This window comes from Scardinius erythrophthalmus (assembly GCF_964197995.2).
Source record: "Scardinius erythrophthalmus genome assembly, chromosome: 22".
In the NCBI taxonomy this organism is placed as follows: domain Eukaryota; kingdom Metazoa; phylum Chordata; class Actinopteri; order Cypriniformes; family Leuciscidae; genus Scardinius; species Scardinius erythrophthalmus.
Genome location: NC_138242.1, coordinates 15,528,732 through 15,550,407, shown reverse-complemented (window position 1 = coordinate 15,550,407; position 21,676 = coordinate 15,528,732). Strand labels below are relative to the sequence as shown.

At 37.3% G+C, this 21,676-nt stretch overlaps 1 protein-coding gene across 2 annotated transcripts in view; it reads right to left on the bottom strand.

The window, feature by feature from the left end:
• Nucleotides 1-21,676, bottom strand: part of fam49bb (family with sequence similarity 49 member Bb) — a 52,326-nt gene that overhangs the window by 22,853 nt on the left and 7,797 nt on the right. Inside the window, exons 1-2 of one of the 2 annotated variants that reach the window (XM_081352210.1) lie at nucleotides 9,757-10,066; nucleotides 9,593-9,675 (exon numbers count right to left, since the gene is read on the bottom strand). The gene's annotated coding sequence lies outside the window, so the exon portion shown is untranslated. Of the gene's footprint in view, nucleotides 1-9,592; nucleotides 9,676-9,756; nucleotides 10,067-21,676 lie in introns of those variants that run through there. The other variant, XM_081352209.1, reaches the window with a different exon arrangement.

Sequence of the window (21,676 nt, the reverse complement as noted above, 5' to 3'; positions counted from 1 at the left end):
AAATACATAGTCAAAAGTTTTCATTTGTGGTAATGATATCATTGGCTTAAAGGTCCTAATTACTCCTCATGACAACAACAGGGAATGTGGGCCACACTGAGGCAAGAGTGAAGATTATATTAGGCTCAGTGCATTTGCCTCTCAGCTTCATTCACAGCGGTCCCAAAGGGTGAAGGCGAGCTCCCCATACGAGCGCTTTCCGACAGAGAGAGGCTCTGACCTGGTTGTTTTCTTTTGGAAGCCTCCTACTGGGAGATTGCGTGCTGGAGGAGAGGAGCTACGATGGGATCTGGAGAAGGAGGGGGGCAAAGGGGGGTTCATTTAAGCCTGCTGGGCACTTACCATTCACTACTGCATTTTGATTGGCTGCACGCAAAGTTCTCCTTCTCCTGCACTCCACTGTATCCATGGAGCTGAAAAAAAGCTGGTGCTACCAAAAACACGCCGACAGCCAATCAGAAAGCGAATGGCGAGGTGGAGGGGAGGATGAGGGCACTGGAACAGTAGTCCCGACTTAAGAGCTTGCGTATGAATATATGAATAGGGATGAGGTAATGCGCCAAAAATGCACAACAAGCGCAACAGCGACACGCTGATTAATCACGGAATTCAACCAATAACTGACATTCCAGTCTGAGGATGCAGAAATACATCATCAGTTATCCTGGTAAAAATGTCAAATAGAATGAGCTGCTTTTATACCCGTTCCAATATTTTACAGTAATCTAAATGCACGTATGCAATGCAACCGATAACATGTGGCAGGCTGGAATTCTGCAGGAGCACTGCAGCATGGGAATCCACGTGCTCCGCCATACTACGCTATAGTTGTGGCGGCATAGAAAAAAAAAAAGAACAAAAAATCTCCCCCTCCGTCACGTGGGCACGGCCGTGGAGTGGCTAACCGGCTGCCTGGGGCATCGAGGGGGAGGGGAGCGAGTGAATTAGTGTGTTTTCATGTGCTTGCTTATTTGAGTGAGTGGATGTAATAATCCAGTTATGTATGTGGTGAAGTATGTGCAGAATTGATCCTAATGGGAGAATATTGCCAGAAGAGCGACACTTAACGTAGCAGCCTTGTCTAAAATCAAATTTATAGAGGCTTAGCCAGAGATTTATGCAATTCAGGCTTAAAATACACATTTATTGACGATCAGTTTTCAAACGTCAAGTGTGTGTCTGTGATATCTGTTAAGGTATGCTCAAGTATGAGTAATGTGTGCATGCCTGTGATGCATCATGCAGTGTCACTCTACAGCAGCATCACTTACATCCTTGTCTGCAGTTTTAACTTGACCTAAATTTCCCGGGGCGTGCCGCCACATCGTATTAGCCGGAAAGCTGTGCTCTGATTTCACCCCGAACCCTTGAAACCCACCCAGTCAAACAGAAAATGGGGGCGCAGATACCCTTCATTCAGCCTAAAAATCTTGCATGACCTGCCTGACCCCGCCCGGCTGAGTTGATGAGTTAAATAAAATGAAGGAATCAAAAGGATGATGGATGAGGGGGAAGCGTGCATTTGTTTTTGTTTTTGACTTGTAGCTCCGCCCACACTGGCCACACTGGAGTAAACAGCCGCTTTAATGCCCTCTTTAAGCACAAAAATCAAAACAAACTGCTGGATAAGCCAATGAGGTTGCGGCACTCTTGAGGGATGTAAGCTATTGGTGCCTCTGGTTTGAATTTTACTGCAACAACACTGTCAAATGACAACCGTGACATTTGTAGCTTTGATGTATCCTGCACCATGACAAATAGTGACACACAAACAGCATGACGTTACTGCTGCTCACTTACAATTGTTATCATTTAAAGAATTTGCATAATTCTCAAGTAGGTGGTGGTGTATGGTGATAACCGAAAAGGTTGAGAGTAGGATTTTTGGTTAATCTCTCCTACAATAGGACCTCTTAGGCGGCGATGTACCTTTCACGATCAAAGCCAGAAACCATGGCAACCGAATATCATAAGCCAAAACAGGGCACCTCATCTGAAATGTTGGGAGAAGGAATTTTAAGCTGCCCCATTCCAAACGTTCAAAGTCTGTTTAATCGACAAACATGCATCACTTCCATTTCTGAAGCTCTTGAGATTAATGTAATCTTTCAAAGTTCCTTATGTTTTGTAAAGGAACAATGAGTTACACCAAAAAAAAAAAACGAAAACTGATAGACAGAACTTAATGCATCCTGCCTCCTAAATGTCACAGGTAGTGTAACGTCCATGTTCGCTTCAGAAAACAGCAGAACTGGAGAGAATTCATGTGTTGGTGTCCTTCATTTACAGTGAAGGTCTTTAAGATCTGAGAAAGTCATTTGGCGCAAGACAAGCGCAGGACGTTTAGCCTCTGCATACAGATTAACACTGGCTGTGGCACTTTCGCAGCCTCAAGATGGAGATCTTGGCTAGGAAGTTTGCATGTGTAAGAAATACAATTTCTGACCCCCTTTTTGAAGCACTGATGTCTCTCTTGGCTATCAAATAAATAAATAAAAAGACATTATTTGACAAAAAGAAAATGTCAAATGCTTGTTTCAGTTTCTTTCGGTTTGCTTAATTCAGAGTAAGTGTGTGGCGGTCAGGAGAGTTGTTCGTGCGGAGTGTGAAGGGTGGGGCACTGTCAAACTGTGATGGGATTTTTGGGGTTGTGTGCGGCATGAGTTGGATTTACGCTAAGAGGCTTGAGATGGATTTTTAGGCACAGAGCACCCTCTGCTGAAAGGTGTGTGCAGTCGACCACTCCCTATTCTCTGGAAAATAAAATAAAATAAAAGTGTATTGCATCAAGAAAATACTAATACCCACAATTCTTAATCTAGGACTGGTGTAAATTTCATAATAAGGTAAGAAAAGGGTAAAGGAAGGTGAAGAAGTTTAACATGAACAATAATTTTTTTAATATTAACCATTGGGGATTGGACTGATGAATTGGGCACCAAGACCATAAGCATGTATTAAGAAAAAATATAGGAAGCCTGCACTATTTTCATAACAGACTTAATGATGGCTTCATAAAACTTGAGCAAAAATGGTCAATGGAGAATGATCTTGACATTAACACAGCAGGGGAATGACAGCGTCTGTAACGTATGTGGTATGCATGGGTGGGCGGTAAGTGCAGTGTGTATATGACACACGATAAATGAAAGGGGAGCTAAACCAATGAATATTTAACTAATCCTTCCTCTCCCTTCAGCTGCATCAACACGTCTCTGAGAGCAGGCACTGACTGACTCACAAAACACACCGCCATCCTTCTCATACCTAAAAGATGTCTCAGATCTCAGTGGCTGCGTCTGCTCGCTCAGCACCACTTCACCTCATATCATGTCTTAAAAGGGCAATTATTGCCAAAGGTCAATGGAAAAGCAAAAGTGCACTTAAAAACACAAGTGTATCCAAATGCAAACTGAAATATGTATATTTAGCTTTGTTGAATGGAAACTTCTCTTCATTTCCTTAAGTAACTTTCTACTTTGTAGTAGAATTAAAAGATTAGCTCACCCAAAAACAAAAATTCTGTCATCATTTACTCACCCTCATCTCGTTCCAAACCCGTAAGACCTTCGTTCATCTACGAAACACATATAAAGATATTTTAAATGAAATCTGAGAGATTCGTGTGTCTCCATTAACAGCCCACGTAACTACTACTATGTCACTTCAAAAAGTTCCTAAAGAGATCGTAAAACTAATCCATATGAATGGAGCGGTTTAGTCCAAATCTTCTGAAGAGACATGATTGTGATGAACAAATTGTATGTATTCAAGTGTAAACATTCATTAACGCACGTATCAGTTATGGTAAACGGAAGCTCAAGCATATTCGCATGACATGCGAGAATCAATGAGGTTCATTCTCGTGTGTTACACAACGTCTGTAAAAACCAATGAGGTTTGTTCTTACACATCAAGCAAGTACGGTTGAGCTTCTGTTTATGTTTGCTGAGCAATGTTAATGTGAATAAAAGCCTAAATCCAATTTGTTCATTATATAGGGGCTGTTTACACCTGGCCACTTCATGCGTTTTCTCAGATCGGATAGCTATCCGATCGTGAAAAGACCAGGTGTAAATGCCCTCCGAAACGCATTTGAGACGGATTTGAATCCGATCGCTCAAACCACTTCAGGAGGTGGTCTGGGCCGCATTCCAGACGAAACTGGACAAGTGTAAATGCATCTGGTTGTTGAAACCACATATGTAAATTGTACTCCTCCCAAAAATGCTAAAAAATAAACGTGTGAGAGCGTGTTAAAGGATATATGTAATGTTATAGCCAGATGTGACGACGCTACTGGAACACGCGCGTCACCGCAGATGAGCAGCTGAGCATCTATTCATCAAGCCAACGTGCAAACTATCGCAAATCAAAGTGAAAGTAAGTCGCAGACGCTTAACACACAATCATCTTCATTAAAAGTAAAGAAATGAAATGATCTTACCAGGGCTGTTGCCGCTCTCTCTTATTGCGGTCTTTGATTTGGAAATTTTAGCTGATCAATAAAATGCAGCTCATATCTGTTGCTTTCGTGACGTGCACCCCATTAAATCTGCATATATAGCGCGGGAATTGAAGATCGGATTTATATCCGTTTCGCAAAAACACATTTATGTGACCAGGTGTAAATGGAATCGTTTTGATAAATCAGATAGCTATCCGATCTGAGAAAACGCATGAAGTGGCCAGGTGTAAACAGCCCCATAAAGTGATCGTGTCTCTCTCAGAAAATTTTGGACTAAACCGCTCGATTAATATGGATTAGTTTTACGATCTCTTTATAAGTTTTTGAAGCTTCAAAATGATTGTTGCCTAGCCGCCATCAGGGTCGGAAGGGACAGAAAGCTCTCAGATTACAACAAAAAAATGTGTTAAGAGGACGAACGAAGGTTTAAAGGGTTTGGAACGACATGAGGGTGAGTAATCAATGATAGAATTTTTATTTTTGGGTGAGCTAACCCTTTAAGTCCTACACCCACAGCTTTGGTAAAATGTAGTCAACTATAGGCATCATTTGAAGTTTTGCCCCCAAAAAATTACTTTTATTGTCTATTTCACTTATTTATTCTCATCATTAGTTTAGTTACCTACCCCAGTATGGAGTTTTCTTCAGCTTGTCATTTGTTTTGCTTGTCTGCCAGAGAACTAATGTCTTGTAGATCTTGGGAAAGATGGATTGTTGTGATAGTAAAGACATTCTAGGGCCTTTCTAGGGTTGGTCACTAATGTCCCCTCTTCACTGCCCAGCTAGTGACAGGTGGTAGTACAATGACATTCAGAAATACCACCCATACATTTATTAAGTTCAAATCGGATTCAATCATCTAATTCAAGTCAATCTACAGTATAATTTTTAGGAATGAAGATAGTTACCAAAATAATACACAAGTTGCCACTTTCAAAAAGTGATGAAAGTGTCTAAAATCCAGAAACAACGCACGTGTAGGACAATAACTTATAAGTTTGCAAATGGCGCCACCTGCTGTACAAAATAAACAATTACTTTGACACTCCAACACCACCAAATGCGCATTACACCAACCATTACCGTAAATTTAAATTAGAAATATGGCAGAAAGCTCAAAATCAACTGAATCTACTTTAGTTTATTTACTACACATTAGATTCAATAGTAGATTTCCCCTGTAGGACAATAAAAGAGGTAAAACCATGAACCAGAGAGCAGAATATTAGTCATTTGGGATGGACCTTCTTTGTTTTTTTTTTTTTTTTGTTTTGTTTTTTTTTTTTACCCAGACAAATAGCAAGGTATTAAAAAGCATTAAAAACATCTTCTAAACCACAGAAATGGAACCTGGAAAGTACCACCAAGAACACCCTAGATTTGTGTCAGGGCATTCACATTCATAGCGAAAATATGAAAATTCATTGGTGTTGGAAAGTGTTGGAACCCTAAATGACAGAGTAGAATAAAAAAGTGATTTTTTAAAAATAATTTCATAGAGATACAAGTATAGCGTTGATTTTTAGTTGAAGAGATATTTTACAACGAAGCAGAATCAGTTACATGTTACAATTACATTACAAACATTAAAAATGTTTGGGGTCAATACGATTTTTTTAAGTTTTTGAAAGAAGTCTCTTAGGCTCATCAAGCATAAAAATACAGTATAAAAACAGTAATATTGTGAAATATTACTACAATTTAAAATACGGTTTTCTACTTTAGTGTGACATACTTCAGAAAACATTATAATATGCTTATTTCTTTGCTCAGGAAACATTTCTTATTATTAACAGTGTTGAAAACAGTTGGGCTGCTTCATATTTTTGTGGAAACCGTGATACATTTTTCAGAACAACATTTATTTGAAACAGAAATCTTTTTTAACATTATAAATGTCATCACTTTTGTTCAATTTAATGCACCCTTGTTGAATAAAAGTATTAATTTCTTTCATTTTTATTATCATTCCATACCTTGGAAATTCCCTGGACTGCAGGAAGGCAGTTCAAGACGCCAGTTTAATTATAACCAGAGTTAGTATACACATGATGTGGAAGAGACTTGTTTTTCAGTTTCGACTATTATCTAAATAACCAGCAATCCAATCTCATTTCTAATCAAAATGCAGATGGACAGACTGTAACTGTCTAACTGATACCGCCAGACATCTGAAAATAATCAGGCATGAATCATACAGTTATTCCAACAACAAACAGCTCAGAGCAATCGTGTAAATCCTATTAAAGTGGTGAATCCTCTTGTAGAGGCAGTTTTCAAGATTACCAGACAGTGGCAGCATTGGCTGATATGCAGGGGGAGGGGCTGACACTGTTAAAGATGACCTCAGGCTCCACTGTTAGGCATATATAATCCATCCTCGCCTTGCAAAACTACAAGGCGTTTTCATTGGCTCCCAGCCACAAGATTTGGAATAATCCAAATGCTAAAATGAAATTTTGTGAGTGCATTTTATGAACTAGGTGTCTGCTTACAGATAGATGTCAAGATGAAAAGGGTGTGTTCTCTACCTCAAAGTCAGCAATTATGTGTGCACCAGCTTGTCAATGTATCCATGGAAACAAAGGCAAAAATAAACATGGGTGGTTAGGGGAAGGAAATAATAAAAATAAAATAATTTGGGGGAGGAAAAAGACGCAAGCTAAAAAAGTCACAAGGGCGGAGGCATGTTGTCATCTAAAATAAAAGTTGTGGTAGTCTTTTCTTCCCTATTGTGATGTACATCCAGGTGAAACAGATTCGCGAACAAGAAAAAAAAAATAAGTGTGCCACACTTGCCCATCGGCCCATCTGAATCGTTGATTATTTGCTATTGCTGAGATCTCACGTGAGTGACCGGACGTACAGACAGACAGATAGATAGATAGATAGATAGACAGATTTTTTTCCAGCATTGGCAAGTTAAAGCTGACTGAATGGTTAAGAATAATGGGTGATATTCATTAGTTATTTGTTTATGGGTCATTATCCAGCTTTCTGCACACTTTAAAGAGATAATTCAACCAAAACTAAAAATTCTGTCATCACTGACTTCCTTCCATTTGTACTATGGAAGTCACTGGGGACCAGCAACTGTTTGGTAGCCAATGTTCTTCCAAATAGCTTTTGTTTTCAACAGAATAAAGAAACTCATACAGGTTTCGTACAACTTGAGCATGAGTAAATTATTACTGATTTTTTATTTTTGGGTGTACTATCCCTTTAAATCTGGCACAAAGTTAAAGCATTGCTCTAGGATTACATTTATTGCAGTTTGTTTCAGTTATTTACAGAAAATTACTTTTATATTTAAAGGTGTTAACTATATTAATCTTACACTGCAAAGTACAACGGATTCAATTAATCACAACAATTTGTGACAATTATTTAATGAACGAAGCACACCAAAAAAATGTAAGATAAAGCCCTAAAACAGACAACTGATCACCATAATCGCAATTATTTTTTTGACAATTAATCGTCAGCCAAATTTCATAATCGGGACAGAACCTAGCCCTAATAATCCCCTCTTTCATCACACGACAATACATTTCTAATATATAACATCTAAACATTCTTGCCCACCCGACTGAAAACTGGCACGCATTCAGTACCCTCTCCATGCTCTGAGAGAAACCACAAACAGCTATTCGCTTGGCTTTAGACTCTCCTCCATCATGCATATAAATGGGGCCACCTTCTCTAAACTCTGACACTATGATTACATAAGCCGCCATCCTAGAGGAACAGGAAGCTGCATTACTCAAGCCTTCTTTAAATCCCACAATGCCATTCACTTCCGCAGTGGCCTTGTTACACAATCTGGGCTCACATCTCTGTTGGAAAAAAGTGCAAAGCAAGACGTTCTCTCTCTTTTATTAAAGCTTGAAAAACAATTGTGACAGAACTACATGCCATCAACTGCTGGGAAAACTGCACTGCTTTCTCAGATGATCAAGTATAAGTGTGTAAAACAAAACAAAAATACTGAATCAAGTAAATCATAAAACAATAAACACAAAAATATTTGATGTTTGTGTCCAAAGCTTAAAAGAAAGAACCCAAAGCTTATCTCAACGCTCAAACCAATTACAAATACTAAGACAGATGATGAACTCAAAGACTGCTTTGCACCTGCAACACATCAACAGCCGTGAGAACAGGAAAACTCCACATACCAGAAAACACTGAAACAAGAATGTCCCACACCCCAATCCAGCAGCCCAGAGCAGAATCATATGAGAGCTGGAGCACCAGGACACCCAGAATGCTGAACTGACAAAAGAGACTCATTGCTAAAATATCAGGGGAATGCAGGAGAGAGGAAGTGGTTTCTGGACAACTGAACTGTGGTGTCATTCAGATGTGAAGGTCTTGCAATATACTTAATAAAAACAATTTACAATGAAAACCGAACACCTTTACATGTTCAAGATACAGCACATGAACACTGTTCGAAACAAATGTAGTGTGGTAAAACAGTCAAGTGTTTTTCCTAACCAACTATATTATGCATCAAGTCATTTTGACGGTCACATTTTTCAGTAGCTCCACCCACAGTAAAATCTCATTGGTTCAAACTCCTACTCTGCGTGTTTGTATTTGAAATGTCAAATATGTTTTAACTGGCTGTGATTTTGTTGCTTAGTGTAACAAACTTGATGCTTTGTGCCTAGCTAGGAAGATGTGTAATATGAAAAGCAATTACAGCACAGTAACTGTAATATGGCAGTGATATTTTACCGTACCATGTTAATGTAAGCGCATTTTCAGAATGAGCTGATTTTTGTGGTTTAGTTTCAACAAATTATTCATGTTGGTTCTGAAATTTAGAAATCAAAAAGTTCATTGCATTTAAGTAAGTGTATTTATTCACACTACCGTTCAAAATGTTCTTTGCATTAAATTGATCAAAAGTGACACTAAAGACTTTTACAATGTTATAAAACATTTCTATTTAGAATACATTAGTGCCTTCTTAATAGGCTAATTATCCTTAAAAAAAATATTACAGTTAATACACAAATTTGAACAAAACAGTTGCTTCAGTTCACACCAGTTCAAATAGTAAAATAACTGCACAGTAGTTGTAATAGAGCTGTGATTGTGTGTTGAGATGCTTACCAGCAGAAAAGCAGAGGAGGTGACAGAAGGGAGGCCTAGCCAGGCACTCGCCAAGGTCGCAGTCCTACAGAAGTACTAACAATCTGCAAAAAGAGAAGAGAAAAATAATTTTTCATTATCACCGCTGAAAATAAGAAAAATAAAAAGAAACAGAGCTGTATTACCAATCACTGAATGTGCTTTTAAGCAGCATTTCTCCTTTTCAATTCCTCTAAAAATGTGTCTGTTACAGACTTTCTCCCCATTATTTCACAATTCAAAGCCTAGAATAATCCTTAACATACTAAAGCCAGACTAATGTATTCTCACAACCTAATCACTCAGTGTACATTAAGTTCCTGAATTTAAACTTGCTTCAGACGTCCTTCAATTTCACGTAGGTTTGTTATACCACGCCTGAATAATTAGCCCATAACCACAGAAACAAACAGAGTGTCGTCTTGTGTCAAAGTTATCAAAACAACTACTGTGCGCAGCTTTGGTCTAACGGCTGCAGTGAATCAAGCCCTCGTCATACCACAAGACTCAAGCTTGCAGATGTGTGGTTTGATCAGGGCAGGGGATGTGCTGGATTTGTAATAATTTGGTTCTTAACATTCAAGCTGACTTTGTCCCCTCTTCATGTAATGCCTGTAGGCTGAAAAACTGCCCTAGTGGTAAAGCGCTAGGAGGTGTTCTGGCCACTTCCTCTTGAGCAACACTTCCTCCCATTCACGACAGACTTCAGCTTTCCATTGTGCTTGCTAGCTTCACCCTTACCTTGTGTCAGTGTAGACCATATAGTGCTGTTATTTTACCAACCATACTAGACATCAGTGTGTAACACATCCTGCATCGGTTGTGCTAAGTATGCTCAAATCATGAGGTTTGTTGAGAAGAGTGTTTTATTATTTTTCTAAACAATCAAATGAATGATTTTTGCATGGTTGATAAGAAAATAAACACACACACACACACACACACACACACACACACAATTTAAGAAGGGACCAGAGCCATGTCGAGACCAGAATATCATAAAGACTACTGAGCTACTATCCAGAAAACACTATAGCAACCACCTAGCAACTTTCGAGAACACCCAACTGCTACTTAGAAACACCTTAGCAGCAACCATCCAAAACACATTAGCAACTAGGGCTGTGAATTGGCAAGAATCTGGCGATACGATACGTATCACGATACATGGGTCACGATTCAATATATTGCAATATATTTCGATACTGTGCATAAGGCGATATATTGGGATTTTTTTAAAGTAAAATATATTAAAAATATTAAAAAAAAGACATGATGTGCATAAAAGTCAAAGAAGTTTACTTTAGGTAAACAATTCAGTACACAGAAAATCAAACTGCCAGTTTGGGCTTGTGGTTTACAGGTTCTTATTGAGCAAATGTTTATATGCTCAAGTAGGCCATAATAAAAGAAAATAGGTGCATAGCCCCTGTCACAATACAAAACAACAACGTGAACTGGACGAAAATGAATGAAAGTGGATGAAAGTGAACAAAATAAATGTGTCATATTGAAATCAAGTTTTATGTGCTAAAAGATTTTAAAAGAACTGGACGCGCGAATGAGGCGAACCGCGCCACACTAAACGCCTCGTGCCGCAGGACCTCCAGACGCGCGTAAACGCGTCTTTGCATTGACTTAACATTGCAATCACTCGCGCCAGATGCTCTCTTCGCGTTTGATGTGAACGATGCACGCGATTACATTTAGAAATATACAAGCTTTGTTTCCAAATGCACCAAGCAAAGATATCCTTTCAGTTGTATAAACTTTTATAAAACCAGCCAATATAATCACAACAAACACATCCAAAATGAAATATTTAACATATAGGCTATATAACAACTGCACAACGTCTAATTTGTAAACAAAATGATTTACGCACTAAATCCAGCATAAACTCCGGCACAATTTGCATATGTTTAAACTCTCAAGGTAGACATCACATCCCGAACCTCACAGCAATTGGCTGCCAACTGCGTTTTTCGCTTGATATTTGTATAAAGGAACTGCCCAACTTTTTGACGCTCTCGGTCGCTCTCAACGCTTTCTCCGGTCCGCTGTCAATCCTAAAATGTCCAGTGGACACGCACCGTTATAGGCGAGCCTGGCGAGGACACTAGTGGTGCGTCTCAGCATAGCTATCTAGTGGTAGGGATTTAAACAACATAAACGTGAACCACTGTCTTACGGTCTTACCATGAATATTTTTGGACGTAAAAAAAAAAAAAAAAAAAAAAAAAAAAAAAAATCGATATTGCGTTTTTGAAAATCGATACAGTATTGCAAAATAAAATATCGCGATACTCAAGTGTATCGATTTTTTCTTACACCCCTATTAGCAACCACCTAACAACCATCCAGAACACCCTAGCAACCACTAAGCAACATACACATCCAGAACACCTTAGCAACCACCAAAAAACCCATTCAGAACACCTCCTCAACCAATTATTGACAGCCTACCAACCAACTAGCAGCAGCCTAATAATCATCCAGAACACCTTGGCAATCCCCTAGACCTAGCAACACCCTACCATCCAAAATGCCCTAACAACTGAATAACAATGCAACAGCATAAATCTGGTTTATATTCATATCCTGTATTTTTTTATATATACAGGCCTCCCCCTGGAACGCCATTGGGCTAGTTTTGGCCGTGATTGGGCTTGTTTTGATTAGCAATTGGGCGGGTTTTATTGTGTAGACCTGACAACTCTGGAGAGATGACTGACAAGACAATGACAGAGAATTTGGTGAGCAACAGATGAGCACCACTTTCAATCCGATCGAAATTTTGTTCGGATCGAGCTCAATCGGATCGATTAAGGTGTTTACATGAAGGCTTTTCAGTCTGATTGAGCCGTCAATCCGATTACTAACGGATTAGTTGGTTGCATGTAAACGTAACCAGTGACAAAGTACAGCGTACAAGTGATCGTAAGTAAAAGTAAAAAGCAAGTGCGCGTTCTAAGGCGATTTCAAATCAATACCCTGCATATATTGATTGCGGCTCCTTGATGCCTGCAAATTATGGGTCTATAGAGAGCCTAAGTCCCTCCCCTTCCGGTCGACCACCATGGGACCTTAGTTCGGAAAAATATTGTATGGTAGTCAATGGCGAGAGACAACAAATATTTTGATCTCATTTGAATTGTGCCCTGATTTACACATATGATGTTTGTCAATTTAAAAGATGCATTTTAAAGTCAAGAAAGTCGCAGCTTGATGTAAAACTGCTGAGGTATAAGACTGTGAAAATACGTAATTACAAAGACTACAAACCCAGAAGGCGCACATGCGACGTCATACCTTTTCTCTCAATGAATGAAGCTAACTTTACTGAAGTTAACGTCTGACATTTTTTCTATAGTCTTACATTATAATCGTAACGTAACGCCGTCATGCCTGAGTGTTTTGAGCCAGAATACACACATACGAGCAACGGATCTTGTGACGTACATAGTGCGAGACGAGAGATGTAGTTCATTGAGCGATTTTCACATAAAACTAAACGTTACTCTTCTGTTTTATGACAAACTGCGACTTTCTTGACTTTCATAATTACCTTTTAAATTGACAAACATCATATGTGTAATTCAGGGCACAGTTCAGACGGAATAAAAAGATAAGTTGTCTCTCGCCATTGACTTCCATACATATTTTTTTCCGAAAGAAGGTCCCATGAGCCGGAAGCGGAGGGGCGGGACTTAGGCTCTCTATACACAGAGTATGCATAATCGCATATTCAAAAGCGGAAGTGAAAAACGAACACGCGGTCATGAACAATTAAACGGCTTCATTCATTTGAGCTATGTTTACAGTGCCTTGATGAACTTCTTCCTCAAAGTTTTAGTTGTGTGGACTTTGAATGGAGGGACAGAAATCTCTCAGCTTTAATTTAAAATACTTTCATTTGTGTTTCGAAGATGAACATGATGACATTCATACAGGATTGGAACGACATGAAAGTGAGTAATTGACAGAATTTTCATTGTTGGGTGAACTATCCCTTTAAATCTGAATAAAACATTCAACCTATTCTGAGCAGTGTGAAAAGCAAACATCACCAGAAAAACATCCAGGACTCTCTAAAAATGCTTGACAAACTAGCAACTGCGAATTCCTGACCATGTGTAATGTTACTCTTTGTAAAATACTCTTAGCTTGACAGATTTGTCAGAAGGTCAGATAAAGGCAGTTAAAACTCTGCTTGCACAAGAGTCATGTTTCCTTGAGAGGTGTCATCATTTCATCCCTCCTAAAACACATCTGAGGTCAGTAGGTTCAAACTGGCAGTTTCTTTGCCATTGAAATTGCAAAAATGTCCATTTGCTCGTTTCACAATCTTCAGTCAGTCTAACAATAATCCCCAACATGATAAAAATGCTGAAAATTGCTCAGTTTAGATCCAGCATTGAGAAAATGTAACTCAACAGAGCAGATCAAACCATGAAAAAGAGCATGCCTAACCAACCATGCTGTATGTCACGACTACACATTGGTTGGGTGGTCAAACAAAGGGTTGCAAGGACATGGTCATCTTGCTTTAATAAAATGGAACCCAGTTCAGATAAGACAGATAAGACGGATTCACTGGCATTGTTGTGATGCTTTATATTTAGCTAACAAACCATCATTACAGGATATAACACGATTCTAACATGCGTAGACAAATATGGATTTCTCAGCAAAGAAGGCTGCTGAATGGTAGAGGAAGTTTTTAAACTAACAGCTCCAGATATGGTCTCTAGATCTTTACAAAATCTAAGAGAATGTAGATGTAGACAATTTGCATGCATGGATCACTACATGGGAAAGTCTCAGAGGCTTATCTAAAAGATTTTTATCTTTAACTAAGTTGGCACATTGGGTGTGTTGGTTAATGGGTTTAATGGGCCTGTGCTTTAGGAGACACAGTCTAGCCTAAAAAAACCACATTAATGATGTTAAACGTTAACCTTGCCTTCTTGCTTCCATGCTGAGAGTTGAGGAAATGGTCTATATAATATATGCTGTGACATAAGTTGGCCTATACAAAAATTACACCCAATTGAGTTAACAAGCCTGTTGATTTCCATTAGCCTAAACTGTAACAGATAAACCAGGCATCCAGCACAATCCAAATATTATCCAACATCTGTTCATTCCTAACAATGTTGATGGAGAACAGCAGCGAAATCCAGTCACTGCAATTAGCAGAGCAGTGGGAAATGCTGGAGTGCAACTGGACCATCAGCTGCCCATTGTGTCGATGCTTTGAGAGCATGCTCTACTCTGCAGGACAACTAGATCTCACATTAGAGTGAAAATCATTCAATGGACTGCCAGAGGCATAATGCAAATCATGCTTTGTGAGCTTTGCATGGATCACATTTTCTCTTGCATGTCTACAGCATGTAAACATTATGAAGCCAAATACACATACTAAGTGTTATGGTCTATGTATGCAGCATGATATTTTTCTTCTACAAGGAAAATTGAGAACAAATATTTTGTAATGGTAGATAGATCAAAAATATAACAAAATTTGCTTTGCAAAGCACACCAGTCTTGCTTTATTTGCTCTCTAAAAGACAACACAAAACATCTCTAGTTTCTTAGTGCACAATTCTCTTGAAATACTGTATAATAACAACAACAACAATTATTATTATGCATTGGTATCAAACTAACAATGAGCAACAATTTTTACTATTAATGTTGATTTATAAATACATTTTGTTTTTACCAATTCATTAATCAATAATACATGTTTGATTAATGTCATTCACACACACACACACACACACACACACACACACACACACACACACACACACACACACACACACACACACACACACACACACACACACACACACACACACTAATGTTTATGAAAAACAGACAGCAGGGTTTTAACGTCTCTCCCAACATTTCCTTCTCTCTGAATATTCATTTCCACCCTGAAATGTCACATTACAAAAGTAAAGTGCATTACAAACGGTGTTCAAGTCTAAACACACATATCAAATTTATTTTTTCCCCATCCTGAGTCTCAGTTTTATGCCAGTATACTAAATGAATCATCTCCATTATTGCATAAGCTCATTCCTGTGGATGACTTTATAATCATCGTCACTTGATCGAGCCTGGGAATGCTGCGTTACTATGGCAGCTGCTGAGATTCTGACACCCTAAAGGTCTAATGAGAATTCAGAACTCAAAAACACGGAACATCATACTTGGAACGTCACCAAGGCAACAGCTTGGAACCCCTTGCTGTGAGGGGCTGGAGCTCTGGGAGAGGACGGGAATCATTATGCCTTTTATTCGACGAAGTGAAGCTAATCACTCTGGAAATTGACTAGTTTAGTTTACATAAGAATCACAGTGTAAACGCTACTGAGTGAGCGAGTGCAGCAGAAGGCAATTTATTAGCATAATACAGAGTTGGCAAATCCCATGAAATAATATAATTAGTGGTGATGTTTGCTTATAACATCACTATATCTACTGGTCACATTTACACAGTAAGTTGTATACAGTACATGTTAAAAGTTTGGAAAAATTACATTTATTTATGTTTTTTGCAAGAAGTCTCTTAAGCTCACTGAAAATTCAGCTTTATCATCACAGGAATAAATTCAATTTTTGAATAGAAATATTAAAATAGAAACAATTATTTTAAATTAAAATAACATTTCACTGTATTCCTGTTTTTACTGTATTTTTGATTAAATAAATGTAGCCTTGGTGAGCATCAGACACTTCTTTCAAAAACATTAAACAATTATGTAATGTTTTCAAAATTTTGACAATATTTTTGGATCATGTTTTATAAGAAAACACTATTTCAGTCTTTGTACTTCAAAATGTCAAGTTTAATTTGTTTCATTGTAATTACTAGTGCTCAAATACATAAGTACATGTGAATGGAAATTCCAAAGTAATATGTGCTGTGTTTTGTCATCTAATCAACTGAAGCAAAAAACTAACAAATGCAAATAAAATTTGTGCTACTTCATAGCTAAGAATTCACTCTTTTGACATTAGAATTGCACAGAGAGAGTCCACTAACAGGTTTGCCCAACACAAGTTTTTCCTCAACGATTTAGGAGACTGTCCTTAAAGAAATAGAACCATGGTAAATGATACATTCAACAAATAAGCCATTTAGTAAAATCTGCAGCAAACTTTATTATATTATTTTTATTATTTAGTTTTATTGGTAAAAAAGAGAGAGGACAAAAAAAAATATTAAGAGTAGAGTTGCACTATTAATTGTTAAAAGATTGCAATCTCAATTCAAACACCCAAGTGATCTTATTCCTAAATGCAGATTCAGCTGTCTATTTAACCTTTGTCAAGTACGATCACAGCAAACATTCAAATCTGTTTGCGCTGCCGCTGATCCAGAGAGCAAGTTGTCATGTAGGCTTATGGGTATGAAACAGTGTCACAAACAGTATCATTATTTCTGTGTTTCTGTGTTATTTCTGTGTAAAAGTTTATAGTTCGGATATAAACACTGATGTCTATGGTAGCGATCAAAATGCAGTAAAAATCACCTTTCAAAGAAAACTGATGCTTCACATAAAGGTTGTATAAATTTTTCAAGAGATTTGTACAATAACAAAAAAAAAGTTTTTATGGGTGAGTCATTGAATCATTCGCTCAAACAGATTTAAAAAGTAATTCATTCAAAGTAAACATTATTTAAATAGAATAAAAGCAATGAACATTTTGTCAATTTATCCAAAATGTAACTCAGGGGGAAAAGGATCAACAAATGATGCAGCCGGATTTAATCCAGTGCCGCTCGTTTGAGCGCCACAGCTCATCTTGTAAGAATTACACACAGATTGCTGAAGGACAGAAGGATTTTATTCACTGTGATCCATATAAAATTGACCTAAAATCTAGCCAATATTAAAGAGTTACCTAAAAAAATAAAAATAAAAAATACAAACATTTCCAGGAAGCTGAAATCATTTACAGAATGATTTCTTCTCTATGTTTGCGGTTCAGAGAACAACAATACAGATTATTAATATTGCAAACACATGTATATGAAATGGAAATGGAAAATCAGCATCTCTAATAATCTCATCGTCTTGTTTCTGTCCGGTACGGTACTGTTACGGTACAGGAATAGCTCACCCAAAAATTTTAATCCTTTCATTTATTCACACTCATGCCATATGATTTACTTCAGCAAAACACAGAAATTCAAGTCATAATTGACTGAAACTTTCACTCCATCACAGAGTTTAACTCTAAAAGCAAATCAGGATGGTATTCCAGAAAGCAAGGTTATTTTACCATCAAACGGTAACCTCTCGATTGATTAATCCAAACCTTGCTTCCTCAAGGTATGCTGGTTCCAAAACCGCGTCTGGGACTTAGGCCTAGTTCAGCCAACCCATGGTTGAGGATGTTAACGGTTAGGCTAACGCACAAGACATTTTCAACAGAAAGACGAATCACCATGGAAACGGACGCTAAGAAAAAGGGGTTTAGGGGTAGGTTCAAAGTTAGTACGTAGTTATTACCCAGTTATTGTAATTACTATAACAAGTACATAGTATGTACATGTGGAACAAGACAGTAAAATAAAGTACTATGTTTTTTTATTATAGAAATGAAATACATTATCTATCAATTTTTATGACAATGTTTATTATTCTGATTATTCACTAAGAATTGTGGTTATTTTTTACCACCATTCTTCTAATAGGCTACCCCAATGCATATCACAATTGATGAACTCACATACAGTAGGTGTGTTACTGGCCACTGTTTTACTCAACTTGCGTAAAATGCAAAACACATGTATGTATTGGATATTATTCGGTGCGGTGATGAACATAGCAATGCTATAACTGCGGTTACCTATGCTGTCGTCGTGTTCTTCGCTGGATGAAGGTAAGGTGCATATTGAATTGTGTTGACAGAGTTCAGCGATTCGGAGCGGAGAAAATAAAAATAAAAATCACAGAGTTCATTTATGAAGTTGTGTGAACAACACACATCATCCGTGTATGTCCGAGTACATGTGCACTTTGGTCAGAGCAGTAATAATATGTTAATATTTACATGCCTGTTTACTGGCATACGTATGGTTACACATAGTACAACCATAATCTATGAAGGACTAAAAATGACAGAACGAAAAATAAATAAATAAATAAATAAATAAAAGTAGAAATAAATGCAGAAATAATAGTAAAAATAAATACATTTTGGTAATATAAATGGCTATTTCTGTATTTTTACATGTATTTATTTATTTATTTATGCATTTCTATATGTATTTATTTATGTATTTATACATTTATTTATATATTTATGTATTTATATATTTATTTATTTATTTATATATTTATATATGTATTTATTTATACATTTATTTATTCCTACATTTATTTATTTCTGTATTTCCACATTTCTACATTTATTTATTTCTGTATTTCCACATTTCTACATTTATTTATTTCTGTATTTCCACATTTCTACATTTATTTTTCCCTGTGCATGTATGCTAATTGACCAATGGCTAACCACGCCCCCTCCACTCACTCAGTCAACATTCGGTAACAGGCGCTTTGGCAGCTGTCAGTAGGATACATTTCACAGGAGGCAATTGATGATTTTTTGGAGACAGAAAGATTATATATCATCTCGATGTCACCAAAAGGGCCTTAAATATGCATCGGAGGGTTATATTAATAATTTTATTGTTGAGAAGGTCGATAAGCTTCAGCTCCAGAACAAAGATTTACAGTTCACAGTGTAAACGTTATAGTTTGGTGCTATTTCGCTTCAAATGCTCGCTTTATACGCGCGTCCTATTCGCTTTGGATTCAAAATGTTCAAGCGTCGAACTAGACGCGGATACGCACGAATTTGACGCCCTATTCGCGTTTGGTGGGAGCGCAGAATAATGGACAGGCTGCGATGTCAAGATTGCATTGCTGGAATGTGTGTGTGTGTGTGTGTGTGTGTGTGTCTGTGTGTGTGTGTGTGTGTGTGTGTCAGAGAGCGGGCGCCGGGGCGCGATCGAACAGTGGAAACATAAAAACATACTCCATTTTGTTCATACAGGACATAATTAAAACTGCAAAGTGTTTAGCCTACTTATATTTGTGTAAAACACAACATTGTGCTTTTGTCAAACTGTAAACTCTTGTCAAACTGTAACCTACAACTGTCACCCAACCAAAATCACACACACACACGCTGTTTTAAAGCCAAAATGACAAGAAAAAAACATAAAAACGAATGAAAACTGATAACCGCAATGCATTGCAATGGACGAGGAAGCAGAGAACGTCCAAGTGTATTGGGTTAGCTATGCGTACTGTGATTGGCTCATCGCGTTTGGGGGCGTGGTTAGCCATTGGTCAATTAGCATACATGCGCAGGGAAAAATGTAGAAATGTGGAAATACAGAAATAAATAAATGTAGAAATGTGGAAATACAGAAATAAATAAATGTAGGAATAAATAAATGTATAAATAAATACATATATAGATATATAAATAAATAAATATATAAATACATAAATATATAAATAAATGTATAAATACATAAATAAATACATATAGAAATGCATAAATAAATAAATAAATACATGTAAAAATACAGAAATAGCCATTTATATTACCAAAATGTATTTATTTTTACTATTATTTCTGCATTTATTTATTTATTTCTACTTTTATTTATTTATTTATTTATTTTTCGTTCTGTCATTTTTAGTCCTTCATAATAATCGTGTAAAACTATGATTATGAGCTTAAATCGCATTAGGGTTGATTTATGTATTGTGTTTACATTAGGTAAAGTTTAAATAGCAATATCCTCAAAATCCAATTTTGCATTATGAAGGTGAATGTTTATTCATTCACTCTGGTTCTGTGAACTGGATCAGCCGATTCATTGAAATGATCTGATTCAAATGAATTATTTGTTCACAAATCAAACATAAGAAAAGAGTAGATATAAAGTGAATAATGACTTTTGGTCTGTTTCTTTACATAAAGACATACAGCTCAGAAGACTTGAAATACAGCACACAAGTCACATGGTCTACTATTTTGGTAAAATGCTTAGTGTCTTTTTTTAAGCTTAAAAGCTCCAGTCCTGTTCATTGTATAGTTGCATGGAAAAAAGCACCCAGTACATTATACAAATGTTTTCCTTTTGTATCCCACAGATGAAATGAGGTCATATGGGTTTGGAAGAACATGAGGGTGAGTAAATGATGACACAAATTTTGGGAGAACTATCCCTTTAAAGTGCAGAAAGTCAAAGTACACACAACTGCAGAGGCCTAAGCCTACGCTAACTGTAGGCTTTTATTTACCCAAGACAGACCTTGTCTAGAAGATAACAAATGCAGAGAAACTGCTTGCAGTGGGAGGTTGAGTCATCTAACAACATTATTTACTGCCTTCACAATTACTGTCTTTACCCCCCACACCCCTAGTGCTGTCTATTTGCTTTGACCCACACTAAAACAGTGTGGTTACTGTCCCTGAAGGTGAAATCGAAGAGGTCAGTGAGACAGCAGCATGGGTTAGAAGGAAGCTGACATAGCAAATACAAGCACAACTAACAGCTGACAAAAGCAACAGTAAGTAGAGACACACTCACATGCACGTCATCCTTAACTGTCCTCAGTATATTATATATATAATAACATAAGAAAACCTTTTGAAAAATGATCATCTACATTTCTTACACAAAGCATTTGAGGACCAGAGAAAGCATGTGTACCTCTAAAACCTCAACCTGGATTAGTGTGACTCCTAAAATGGACCATAGAATGAAATTGAGTCTGACAAACGCTTAACTATGAAGATTATCTTCCAAACAACTGAAGCAAAGCAACTGGTTCCATTGAACACAAACAGTCAGTGTTGTAACACTAATATTTAGTTGAGTGGAAATGATACGACCAAGAATCAAACCGGTTGAAACTCATGTTCTCTTAAGTGGACTGTGACTGTATCCTGATGTTACAGAATGAAAAACCAATCAACAAGGTGTGTGTTATTAAATCTCCTGATGATAAC